This window comes from Phacochoerus africanus, chromosome 6 (genome assembly GCF_016906955.1).
Source record: "Phacochoerus africanus isolate WHEZ1 chromosome 6, ROS_Pafr_v1, whole genome shotgun sequence".
NCBI lineage: Eukaryota > Metazoa > Chordata > Mammalia > Artiodactyla > Suidae > Phacochoerus > Phacochoerus africanus.
In genome coordinates, this window is record NC_062549.1 from 107,834,355 (window position 1) to 107,846,686 (window position 12,332).

Sequence of the window (12,332 nt, forward strand, 5' to 3'; positions counted from 1 at the left end):
CAGAAGCTTCCAGTCCCTTGAATGGTACTCTGCCAAATGGCCTGATTCTCACTCTGCATAATGAAGTGCTCCCTGATTATCCTGATGATGTACCAGAACGGGGGCCCGTGATGGTCCATCTGCTGCCAACTCTGCTTCTTGTTCTACTATGGACATGAGGATGTCCCTACCGCTCCCCCCACGCCCCTGCCTCACTTCCCCAGCATAAGGCACATCCCCAAGGGACCCTGCTCTGGGGGAGGGGGGGGTTCTGAACTGAAATGACAACCGCAGTTTATTAATTGGACTAATGAGAGGCTTAGGCAGGGAGGGAAAGAGAAGCAGGAAGAGTGAGAAGGAAGGGGGTGAAGACAGGAACACGTACAGCACAGGGGTTCAGGACAAGACTCCCGACGGGACCAGCAGCTCCCTTTCTATGTGCTTGGGGAGTGGGCAGGCAGGGGGTTGGAGGATGGTTTTATACCACTTATATTTTCTATAGGAAATGTGCTAATTTTTCATCAGCAAATTGTAACATCCCCATTTCTTGAAAGCCTGTGCTCTGGCTACTTTGTTGTTTTAGGAGCATTAGCTCAGTTCCACTTCCCAAGATCCACATGAGACAGGAATCCTTATCGCATCTTGCCCACGAGCAAACAGAGACCCGAAGAGGTGTGCCCAGAGTCACCCTCGTAATCAACCACAGAGCCCAAACTCTTAACTCCTGCCACCGTGGGATGGTAGGAAGTAAGGCTCCAAGCGGTCATAAACGTAGCTCCTATGGAGCATTCCTCTAGATCAGGCAGAGCACGGTAAGTTCTTTATAGGTAGCGGCACCTTCAACCCTATATAACGCAGGTGGGTTTACGGTCCCTGTTTTACAGATGAGGAATTTAATCTCAGAGAGGTAAAGTAATTTGCCAAAGGCCACACACCTAGAAAGTGTCAGAGAAAGTGTCCACCTACCCGAGTGCTTACCTTCTGTCACTGCCTCCTTTAACCTCTCTTTGCCCTGAGCTCCCGCAGGCCTCTTATGTAATAGCTGCAGAGATGGTGAGTCGGTTTATTTTTCTGTAGTGGAAGCTCCAGAGTGACACAGAGGATCAGAATGGCTATGAGATTTAGGCTGTGGAACTGCAGCTTAACCAAGCAAGCGGGGAGAACAAATTGCCGGGACCTGGGGCTAAAAGCTTATAAAGGAGGCAACTGCAAGGGTTCCTTCAGGGCAACCTAAAGCTGGCTCATCCTTCTCCACACAGAGGCTTGGAGAGGCTTATTAAGAGCATGAGGGTTACTTCAACATTTTAAAATAAAAAAACATTTTTTTCCCGAGTTCCCCAGCGTTGTCATTGCTGTGGCGTGGGTTTGGTCTCTGCCTGGGAATTTCTGCATGCCTCAGGTGCAGCCAAAAAAAAAATTTTTTTTTCTGTCAATGAGGCTGGTGAAAATAATTTACCCTGGTAGCTGTGTCCTTCCTGTTTGTCCTCCTGAAAGCAGTTCCAGCTGACCAGCCACTGGGAACCTGCTGCTTAAGCAGCTGGTAATAGGCTGCAAAACAACATGAGGAGGGCTGGGCAGGCAGGGGTCAGCGCCCTCCCGGGACTGCAGGCCTGTCTTGCAGAGATGAGCCAAAGAACAAAAACACAGGAGCACAGCTGATGTGTGCATATCTAGCTGCTCTCTGCTCTGGGCTTCTTTTCGTTTTCTGGCAGAAAATAATAAACGCTTCCAACCCTCAGGAAAAATATGAAGTCAAAAGTAAAACTTCCCTCCCAGGTACTCACACTCACCATAACCACTGCCAACTCTTTTGCTATCTCTCTTTTCACACCTATTTTCCGCTAGATCTTGGCATAACTATGACTTTTTTTTTTTTTTTTTGCTTTTTAGGGCCAAACTCGTGACGTATGGAAGTTTCCAGGGTAGGGGTCGAATTGGAGCTGGAGCTGCAGCTGCTGACCTGCACAACAGCTCACAGCAACGCCAGATCCTTTAACCCACTGAGTGAGGGCAGGGATTGAACCTGTGTCCTCTTGGATGCTGGTCAGGTTCATTATCTCTGAGCCACGATGGGAACTCCCTGAACTTGTATTTTTTAATTTTTTATTACCTAATATAAAAAAATTAGATTGATACATTGACCTTCAATTTGACCAATTTAACTCCCATCAACAGTGTGTAAAAGGGTCAGTTTCCTCCCATCCTACCAATAGTGACTGGTTTTGTAGTTAAGCAAAAAAAAATGCCAGTAGGTAAATTGTAAACATACCTCTCCCACTCTTTCCCTTTCCTTCTGTCCTTTCACCTACTTTCAATCACATTCACAATCTCTGACCCATGCCTATTACATGGAATTCCAAAGGTTTGTCAGTAGATGAGAAAACAGGGGAAGGGGGTAACTTATGGCTCATCAGCTGGGATACACGGAGAGGCAGGACTCTGGCAAGGGGATGCCAGGACATTGTGGGTATATGCCTAGAGTTCAAATGTACCAGCTCATTAGCCAGCAAAAAAAGTGTGTGATCAAGACTCTGCTAGGTTTTGGATTTCGGTAGATCCTAGATCCTCAGATAATCACACAGGTAGACAAAAGCAAGCATTACCTCCTTTTTTTTTTTTTTTTTTTCTTTTTAGGGCCGCACCCACAGCGGTGGAAGTTCTAAGGCTAGGGGCCAAACTGGAGCTACAGCAACACAGCCACAGCCACAGCCATGCTGGATCCTTTAACCCACTGAGCAAGGCCAGGGATCAAACCCGCATCCTCATGGATACTAGCTGGGTTCGTTAACCACTGAGCCGCAATGGGCATTCCCCTCCCTATTTTAAAGATGATAAAAAAGAGACTCGCACACATGGATGCTTGGCCTAAGGTCAGCGTGCTAGTCAAAGGTTGAACTCTAAATCAGTTCCCCCTTATACTAACTACATCCACAACTTTCATATGTGTGTAAAATATAGGTGTGTGTGTGTATAGCTATAAACACCAAGTGCACAATGTGTAATTTGTGAACATGTATTTAGGTTACACCCCATTTTATACCAGCAGACATACACTCTAGGCGTAATCTGTGTGTAATACAATGTATATAAAATAAGAGTTCCCATCCTGGCTCAGCGCTGACGACCCTGATTGAGATCCATGGGGGTGAAGGTTCTGTCCCTGGCCTCCTTCAGTGGGTTAAGGATCTGGTGTTGCCAGTCATAGATGCGGCTCAGATCCCACATTGCTATGGCTGTGGCATAGGCTGGAAGCTATAGCTCTGATTTGACTCCTACCCTGGGAACTTTCATATGCTGAGACAGCAGCCCTAAAAAGCACAAAAAATAAATAAATAAAAATAAAAAATTTTTTTAAAAAAACAACGTATATAAATTGTGGTGGATGGTACAAGAGACACTAAAATGTCACCTGGGAGGCCCTGACAAATCCCTGACAAAAGTGCGTCAGGAACCACAATATCGCAAATATAACTAACTCAGCTGTATGCTGTTTATGAAAGTTGTTAAGAGAGTAAATCCTGAGTTCTCATCACAAGAGAAAAAAATTTGTATGTTTCCTTAATTTTGTACTTATATAAAATGATGGACGTTCACTAAACTTGTGATAAACACCTCATGATGTCTCCAAGTCAAATCATTATGCTGTAACCTTAAACTTATACAGTGCTGTATGTCAATAATAGCTCAATAAAACTGGAAGGAAAAAGTATGTCAGAGACTAAAGAGGGTTGAGAAAGGAACTCCAAATGAGATCTCTTATTGTCATGATTCTGGAACAATGTGTGACAGGGGTTAAGTGCATAAAATTCTGGAATCAAATATATGCAGGTTGATGTCCTAGCTTTTTTTTCTTTTTTCTTTTTTCTTTTTAGGGCCACACCTGCAGCATATGGAAGTTCCCAGGCTAGGGGTCAAATCCAAGCTGCAGCTACCCGCAGCTACAGCAACACTAGATCTGAGCCACATCTGGGACCTCATGGCAATGCCAGATCCTTAACCCACTGAGCGAGGCCAGGGATGGATCCCACACCCTCACAGAGACTACATCAGGTTCTCAACTCACTGAGCCACAATGGGAACTCCTGAAGTCCTATCTTAACCACATACTAGATGAATGATCTTGGACTACCAAGTTAAGTTCTCTAGGCTTCAATTTTCTCATCTGTGAAAAAGAGACAAAATTCTCCTTGTTAAAGACAAGATTACTATTAAGTGGATGCAATGAGATAATGCATGCAAAACACCTTGCAATGTGCCTGCAACATATTAGTAAGTCTTAGTAAGCATAGTTATTATTCAATTTTACTATATGTTTGCCTACATTCTTCTTATTTGTTTAGATTCAACATAGTTCAGGTATACATAAACCTAAGCCTATGACTGAAGAGGTGGCAATAACGAAAGATTAACAGTGGTTTCCCACTGCTGCCCAGGCTGCTCACCAGAATATCTTGGGAGCTGAAAACCAGATACTGATGTCTAGGCCAATGAAATCAGAATCTCTGAAAGTGTCGCAAATCACTGGATTAAATAGAGGCTGCCAAGAGTGTAAAGTTTGGGGGACTACTAAGAATCAATGAATGAGGTTATATGAAAATCAAGGCTTTACCTGAGCGAGCAATCTATATCTCTGACACTCAAATGTGGAAGATGGTTGTTGGTTGACCCCTTTTCACTTTTCGCATTGGGAGATCTGTGTAGTCCTAGGGAAGCTGACTCCTTCCCCGACTTCAGACATCAAGCAGGAGACCTCTGAAGGCTAAGGCAGCCACTGCATTTTATCCACCACCACTACAACTGGTTTAAAGTGTGCATGTTGGAGTTCCCGTTGTGGCCCAGTGGCTAATGAATCCGACCAGGAACCAGGAGGTTGAGGGTTCGATCCCTGGCCTCGCTCACTGGGTTAAGGATCCATCATTGCCATGAGCTGTGGTGTAGGTCGCAGACAAGGCTCGGATCTGGCGTTGCTGTGGCTCTGGCATAGGCTGGTGGCTACACTTCTGATCCGACCCCTAGCCTGGGAACCTCCATATGCTGCAGGAGTGGCCCTAGAAAAGGCAAAAAGACAAAAAATAAATAATTAAATAAATAAAGCGTGCATATGTGGTCAAAGCTATTGTAATCAGCTAGGAGCACTAAGATGAAGATGCTGTCTTTCCCCGGGAATGTGAGTGAGACAGTGCATAGCCCTGGGACTTTTTTAAGCCATCTTGGGATCCCAAAGAGAGTCCGCTTTAGTAAGAAGACACCAGAGAAGAAAGCATTGTTTTGGCTGCACCCAAGGCAGGCAGAAGTTCTGGGATCAGGAATGGAACTGGCGTCACAGCAGCTATCCAAGTCACAGCAGTGACGATGCCAGATCCTTAATCTGCTGAGCCACCAGGGAACTCTGAAGGGCATTGTTTTGCTACTTGATCAAGCCTCATCTAAAGCTGGCTGCCTCTAGACTCCCTAACATCATAAGTTAATAAATTCCTTACTCAAGTCTCTTCTGTTAGTTGCAACTAAAAGAATCCCAGTCAAGTATTTCTCTCTCTCTCTCTTTTTTGCAGGGGGCCGCACCTGAGGCAAATGGAAGTCACCAGCCTAGGAGTCGAATTGGAGCTACAGCTGCTGGCCTATGCCACAGCCACAGATATGCCAGGTCCAAGCCGCATCTGAGACCTACACCACAGCTCACGGCAATGCTGGATCTCCGACACTGAACAAGGCCAGGGATCAAACCCACATCCTCATGAATACTGGCTGGATTCATTTTTCCTGAGCCACAATGGGAACTTGCTCTCTTTTTTTCTTTTGATGGACTATACCCACAGCATATAGAAGTTTCTAGGCCAGGGATTGAAACTGAGGCACAGTTGCAACCTACGCCACAATTGTGACAATGCCAGATCCTTAACCCACTGCATCAAGGATCAAACCTGCACCTCCTCAGAGACCTGTACAGTTGCAGTCAGATTCTTAACCCACTTTCCCCGGGTAAAGTATTTCTTTTACCTACATACCTACAGTATGTAGGTAGCAATAACAATAACAAAGGAATGCCTGGTGCTTCTTTCTATTTCACAGGAAAATAAGTATTTTGCTAGAGCCTCATCCTGCTCTTTCTAGAACCAAGAGCCTACATCCCTACGCAAAAACAAATAAACAATAAACAAACAGGGCAGTTAACCCCTCTTCTTTCAAAGTCTTAGCCAGGGAGCTCATGGCCTCGAGCTTGTGGCAGAAGTCTTAGGTTCTCCTTGTTAAGTTGCCGTGAGGCAGTTATACCAGCATCATCCCCACAGCTCTGACTGTTACTCTGCTCACCCATTCTGGTGGCTCCTCAACATCCCATGAGGCCCCTGCCAAGCGGCCTCCATTCTCATCTGCCACTGTACCACCCCATTCTCACATCAAACTATTTGCTTTTCTCCAAATCTGAGAGGCTTTCATCTTTCATCCTCCAGTGCCTGAAGCACGGACAGTTCCCGTAGCCGGCCTCTTTCCCTCTTCGCTACATGGCAAATCCCACCTATCCTCGGAGGTCCAGCTCAAGCGCCACATTTCCCCATTTTCCGGAGGCAGGACAAGGGGCCCTCCCTTGGCACTGTGTACACGCCTCCATCATAGTGCGTCTCACATGCTAGGGTCTGTGCTTGTCTGTGCCAGTGTCCCCCTCCGGACCATGGTTGCCTCAAGAGTGAGGCCTCTCTCTTTTTCATCGAAGCATCCCTAAAGAAGCAGGATAAAGTGATGGTTAAGTAAACTGGTTCTGGAGGAAGCCTGCCTAGTTTAAAATCGCAGTTCTATTAATTATTAGCTCTATTACCTTGGGCAAGATACTGGTTTTTTTTTTGGTCTTTTTTTGTATTTTTTTTTTTTTTTTGTATTTTCTAGGGCCGCTCCTGTAGCATATGGAGGTTCCCAGGCTAGGGGTCGAATCAGAGCTGTAGCTGCCAGCCTACGCCAGAGCCACAGTAACAACCCACACCACAGCTCACAGCAACACCAGATCCTTATCCCACTGAGCAAGGCCAGGGATCGAACCCTCAACCTCCTGGTTCCTAGTCGGATTCATTAACTACTGAGCCACGACGGAACTCCAAGATACTTCTCTTTGACTGAATTTCCTCATCTGTAAAATGAGGGTTTTAATAATAGCCATAGCATGGATGACTGTTAAACAAGGAGTTCCCGTTGTAGCTCAGCAGTTAACAAACCTGATGATGGTTATGGCTTCACAGGTGTGTCCATGTGTTAAAACTCACCAAGTTGTAAGCCTTAACTAGAGGCAGTTTATGATATGTCAGTTATACCTCAATAAATTTAAAAAAAAGTACTCCTCCAAAGTGTCCTCCTCCAAACTGTCCCATGACTCCTCCAAAGTGTCCTCCTTTGTAATCCATCCCTCACTCCCCACCCACCAACCCCGCCCATAGGCAGCCACAGGTCTGCCTTCTGTCACTAGAGATTTGTTTACAGATTCTAGAATTTTCCATAAATTAAATAGTACAAAATGTACTCTTTCTGAGATCTCATTTTAAGATCTATCATATTTTGTGTCTGTCAATATTTTATTCCTTTTTATTTCAGAGTAACTGACCACAGTGTAGATATATCACAATATGTTTATCCATTCATTACTGGATAAACATTTCCAGTTTTTTTTTTTGTGACAAATAAAACTGCTCTGATTTGAATAACAGCAACAACTGTGAGTGACAGTGGTAACGTGTGAGCTGTTTCTCTTCAGCATGTGTAGCTAATATTTGTATAAAATCCTAAAAATAACTAGTGTAGACCCAACTCAAAGGTCATCACTTCCAGAAGGAATCCAGAGTCACCAGACATCTTGAATACACTTTGCAAGAAACTTCGAAACACTGAGAAGAAGCTCCCTGAGGGCAGGAATTTGTGTCGCTGCCATATTCCAGTACCTAAAGCCTGGATTCTCATACATCTATACACACAAACACATATTTTTTTCTTAAGTAGCTTATTCCTTTTTTGGACAGGGGTTTTTTTTTTGTTGTTTGGTTGGTTTTTGTTTTTGTCTTTTTAGGGCCTCACCCGCGGCATATGGAGGTTCCCAGGCTAGGGGTCTAATCGGAGCTATAGCTGCCAGCCTATGCCACAGCTACAGCAACTCGGGATCCAAGCAGTGTCTGCAACTCCAACCACAGCTCGCAGCAACGCTGGATCCTTAACCCACTGAGCAAGGCCAGGGATCGAACCTGCATCCTCATGGATGCTAGTCAGGTTCCTTAACCACTGAGCCATGATGGGAACTCTCATTTTTGGACAGTTTTAATGATTATAAAGTCTGTCCTTATGTATAGCAAATATTGACTGCTATACAAATTTTTGTCCTAATTTGTCCCAATGACGCCCTCTGGAGCCGCATTTTTCACATGAAATATAAAAAATATTTGAAAATACACATCCAGACTCTTTAACCATTTGTGTTAAGGCACAGTTTAACTTAGGACCATACTAACCTGGTCATTCTTCTGAAAGGCAGTGTGCATAGTGGCGCTAAGAACATGGGTGGGGAAGTCTGCCGGATCTGTGTTCACATCCTAATTACAGCTGTAGGATGTGGAGCAAATGTTGAACCTTTTTTTTCTTTTTGGCTATACCCACGGCAAGCAGAAGTTTGGGGGCCAGGGATTGAACCTGAGCCACAGCAGTGACCCAAGCAGCAGCAGTGATAATGCTGGATCCTCAACCCACGGAGCCACAAGGGAACTCCTGTTTAACTTATTGTGTCCCAGTTTTTCCATTTGTGAAATGAGGATAATAATGGCTATCACACAAGATTATTGAAAGAATTAAATGAGAAAACATATGCTAAAGCCTCTTGCACAGTTTATCAATACTGACTATTTTCAGTTTTTTAAGACTCTGCCTAAAAAATAGCACATCAAGCTATATACAGAGCTCCAGACATGACCACTCAGAGGAGAGTTCTTTCATTTTTGGCCAGTTTGTTTTCAGCAGTCATACTAAAAATAATGAAGATCTCCCTCCCCCCCAGGGTTTTTCGTAGGATTTTCTTCTGAACCATTCATCTAAAAGCTCATACTGTTCAATCTGTTTCTAGACTTAATTGCAGGATACAATAATATGCTTACGAATTTGGGTTAATCATTCCAAAACAACAGGATCTTTTTGAATCTGGACTCTGTTATCTAATTCATTAGATATTGCTCCCAAATTTGTCATCTACAAGTTTCATAAAAATGTTTTTAAGTTCTTGATGAAAACACCAAGGAGGACAGGACCAAAGGCCCCGAATCGGTTCACACAGACAAGAGCTATTTAGCCCAGACAATGCAGCACACCATTTCAGAATCTTGTCACATTTTTCATCATTTCCATAATGACAGCAACGAACTCTGTAAATGGTTTGCTAAAATCAAGATCGAACGTAACGACAGTACCGTCCTAATTCACACACTTAGTAACTTTATCATAAAATAAAACAAGAAATATTCCTAGAGATCTCATACTCATTCCAGCGTCATCATCCTTCTTTATGAAGTGTCAACATAACTATTTAACACACGCTTCTAGGATTTTTTTCCTGTGATGAACATCCTACAACTGAGGCTCTGGAATCTGCCCTTTTCTCATTATGATTTCATGTTTCTAGCCTTCTGACACCCTTTTATTTTTACTACAACTTCTTAAGGACTTTTTAAAGTTAAAATATGTATAACTTCATGCCCCAAGATAGAAAATTGCCACTCTATCTATGATCCCATCAAGAGATTATTTTGCTGCTATGAAATAGAATTCTCTGAGCCCAGAGATGAGGGTGAGGGGCATTTTTAAAAAGCTCATTTACTATCTCCTTACTCCTTCTCACTTCCATTTCTTCTCAGCATGTTCTTTGCACTTTTACACTTGCTATGCTCGTCCCTTTTTACCTTGCAGTGTCTACAGGATCTAAAGTTTTGGCTTCAGTGCCCCTTTAGTATGGGAAGGAAAAATAGAAAATAACCAAATCAACAAGAATTAGTTCTGGCCCACGCGCCACCTTGTTATGTATCTCCAGTAATTTTATTTATTTTGATAGGCAAGAAATAGATTTGTTAAGGTAGGACACTTCTGAGAGATGCAATCAGGCAGATGAGGAGGCTCTGCTTCCAGTAATTTTAAACTTGATAACTTAAAATTTATTCATCAGGAGTTACCATGTGACTCAGTGGTGTAAGCATTCAGCACTGTCATTGCTGTGGTATGGGTTCAGTCTCTGGACTGGGAACTTCCGCATGCCACAGGTGGAGCCAAAAAATAAAATAAAATTCATTCATCAGGTATTTGATATTTAGGTTTTTTAATCTTTTGAATCATTGATTTTTTTTTTGTCTTTTTGCCTTTTATAGGGCCGCTCCCACAGCATATGGAGTTCCCAGGCTAAGGGTCTAATCAGAGCTATAGCCACTGGCCTACGCCAGAGCCACAGCAACGCCAGATCCGAGCCGCATCTGCAACCTACACCACAGCTCACGGCAACGCCGGATCCTTAACCCACTGAGCGAGGCCAGGGATCAAACCCGTAACCTCATGGTTCCTAGTCAGATTTGTTAACCATTGTGCCACAACGGGAACTCCGAATCATTGATATTTAAATAAATAAAAGCAAGCGAGTTCCCGTTGTGGCACAGCAGAAACGAATCTGACTAGGAACCATGAGGTTGTGGGTCTGATCCCTGGCCTTGCTCAGTGGGTTAAGGATCCGGCGTGGCCATGAGCTGTAGTGTAGGTCACAGACACGGCTCGAATCTGGTTTTTTTTTTTTTTTTTTTGTCTTTTTGCCATTTTGGGGGCCACTCCTGTGGCATATGGAGGTTCCCAGGCTAGGGGTCGAATCGGAGCTGTAGCCGCCAGCCTACGCCAGAGCCACAGCAACACAGGATCCCAGCCACATCTGTGACCTACACCACAGCTCATGGCAACGCCGGATCCTTAACCCACTGAGCGAGGCCAGGGATCAGACCCGTAACCTCATGGTTCCTAGTCAGATTCGTTAACCACTGCGCCATGACGGGAACTCCACGGCTCGGATCTGGCATTGCTGTGGCTGTGGTGTTGGGCGGGCAACTACAGCTCCCATTAGACCCCTAGCCTGGGAACCTCCATATGTCTCGGGTACGGCCCTAAAAAGACAAAAAGATAAATAAACAAACAAACAAACAAACAAAAGCAGGAGTTCCTGTTGTGGCTCCGTGCTAACAAACCCAACTAGCATCCATGAGGATGCTGGTTCAACCCACGGCCCCACTCAGTGGGTTAAGGATCCGGCGCTGCTGTGAGCTGTGGTGTAGGTCGCAGATTCAGTGCAGATCCTGCATTGCCATGGCTGTGGTGTAGGCCGGCAGCTGTAGCTCCAATTCAGCCCCTAGCCTGGAAACTTCCATATGCCACGAGTATGACCCTAAAAAGCAGTATATATGTTATATATATACAATTTCTAGTAATGTTTCAAAATAACCATGAGTGACTTTAAGCTAATCGATTACCCTCTCTGGGCTTCAGTTTTTTTTAATCCATAAAAATGGGATAACACAAGGACCTACCGTAAAGCACAGGGAACTATACTCAGTATCTTATAGTAACATACAATGGGAAAGAATCTGAAAAAGAATGTATATAACTGAATCACTTTGCTGTACACCTAAGACTGACACAGCATGGTGAATCAACTATACTAAAAATAAATTTTTAATGGGATAACAATAGCGACTGCATAAGATTACGAGGATTAAATAAGTTTGTGTGATCTACAGCAAGGACCATGTGTTGTTTCATTAACTGTTAACCCAAGGCGTTTATGTGTGTAGCAGACATTCCTGAGACTTGAGGAGACACTATAGAAACACAAACACGGAGTTCCCGTCGTGGCGCAGTGGTTAACGAATCCGACTAGGAACCATGAGTTTGCGGGTTCGGTTCCTGCCCTTGCTCAGTGGGTTAATGATCCGGCGTTGCCGTGAGCTGTGGTGTAGGTTGCAGACGCGGCTCGGATCCCGCGTTGCTGTGGCTCTGGCGTAGGCCGGTGGCTACAGCTCCGATTGGACCCCTAGCCCGGGAACCTCCATATGCCGAAGGAGCGGCCCAAGAAATGGCAAAAAAACAAAAAAAAAAAAAAATAGAAACACAAACACCACAAACTGAATTTGCTCTTCATTTCTTCCCCAAAGCCTCTTGGCTTATCTAACTTTCAACCCCCTCCCCCTTCCTTTGACGTCTGGGAAACTCAGTCCCCTCTCTGTGTTATGCACCAAAACTGCCCTCTCCACCCTCTGACTGCCCCCCAGGCCTTCTCTGCTAAGCGGGACTCCTGACCTGTGCTCTGTTAACCT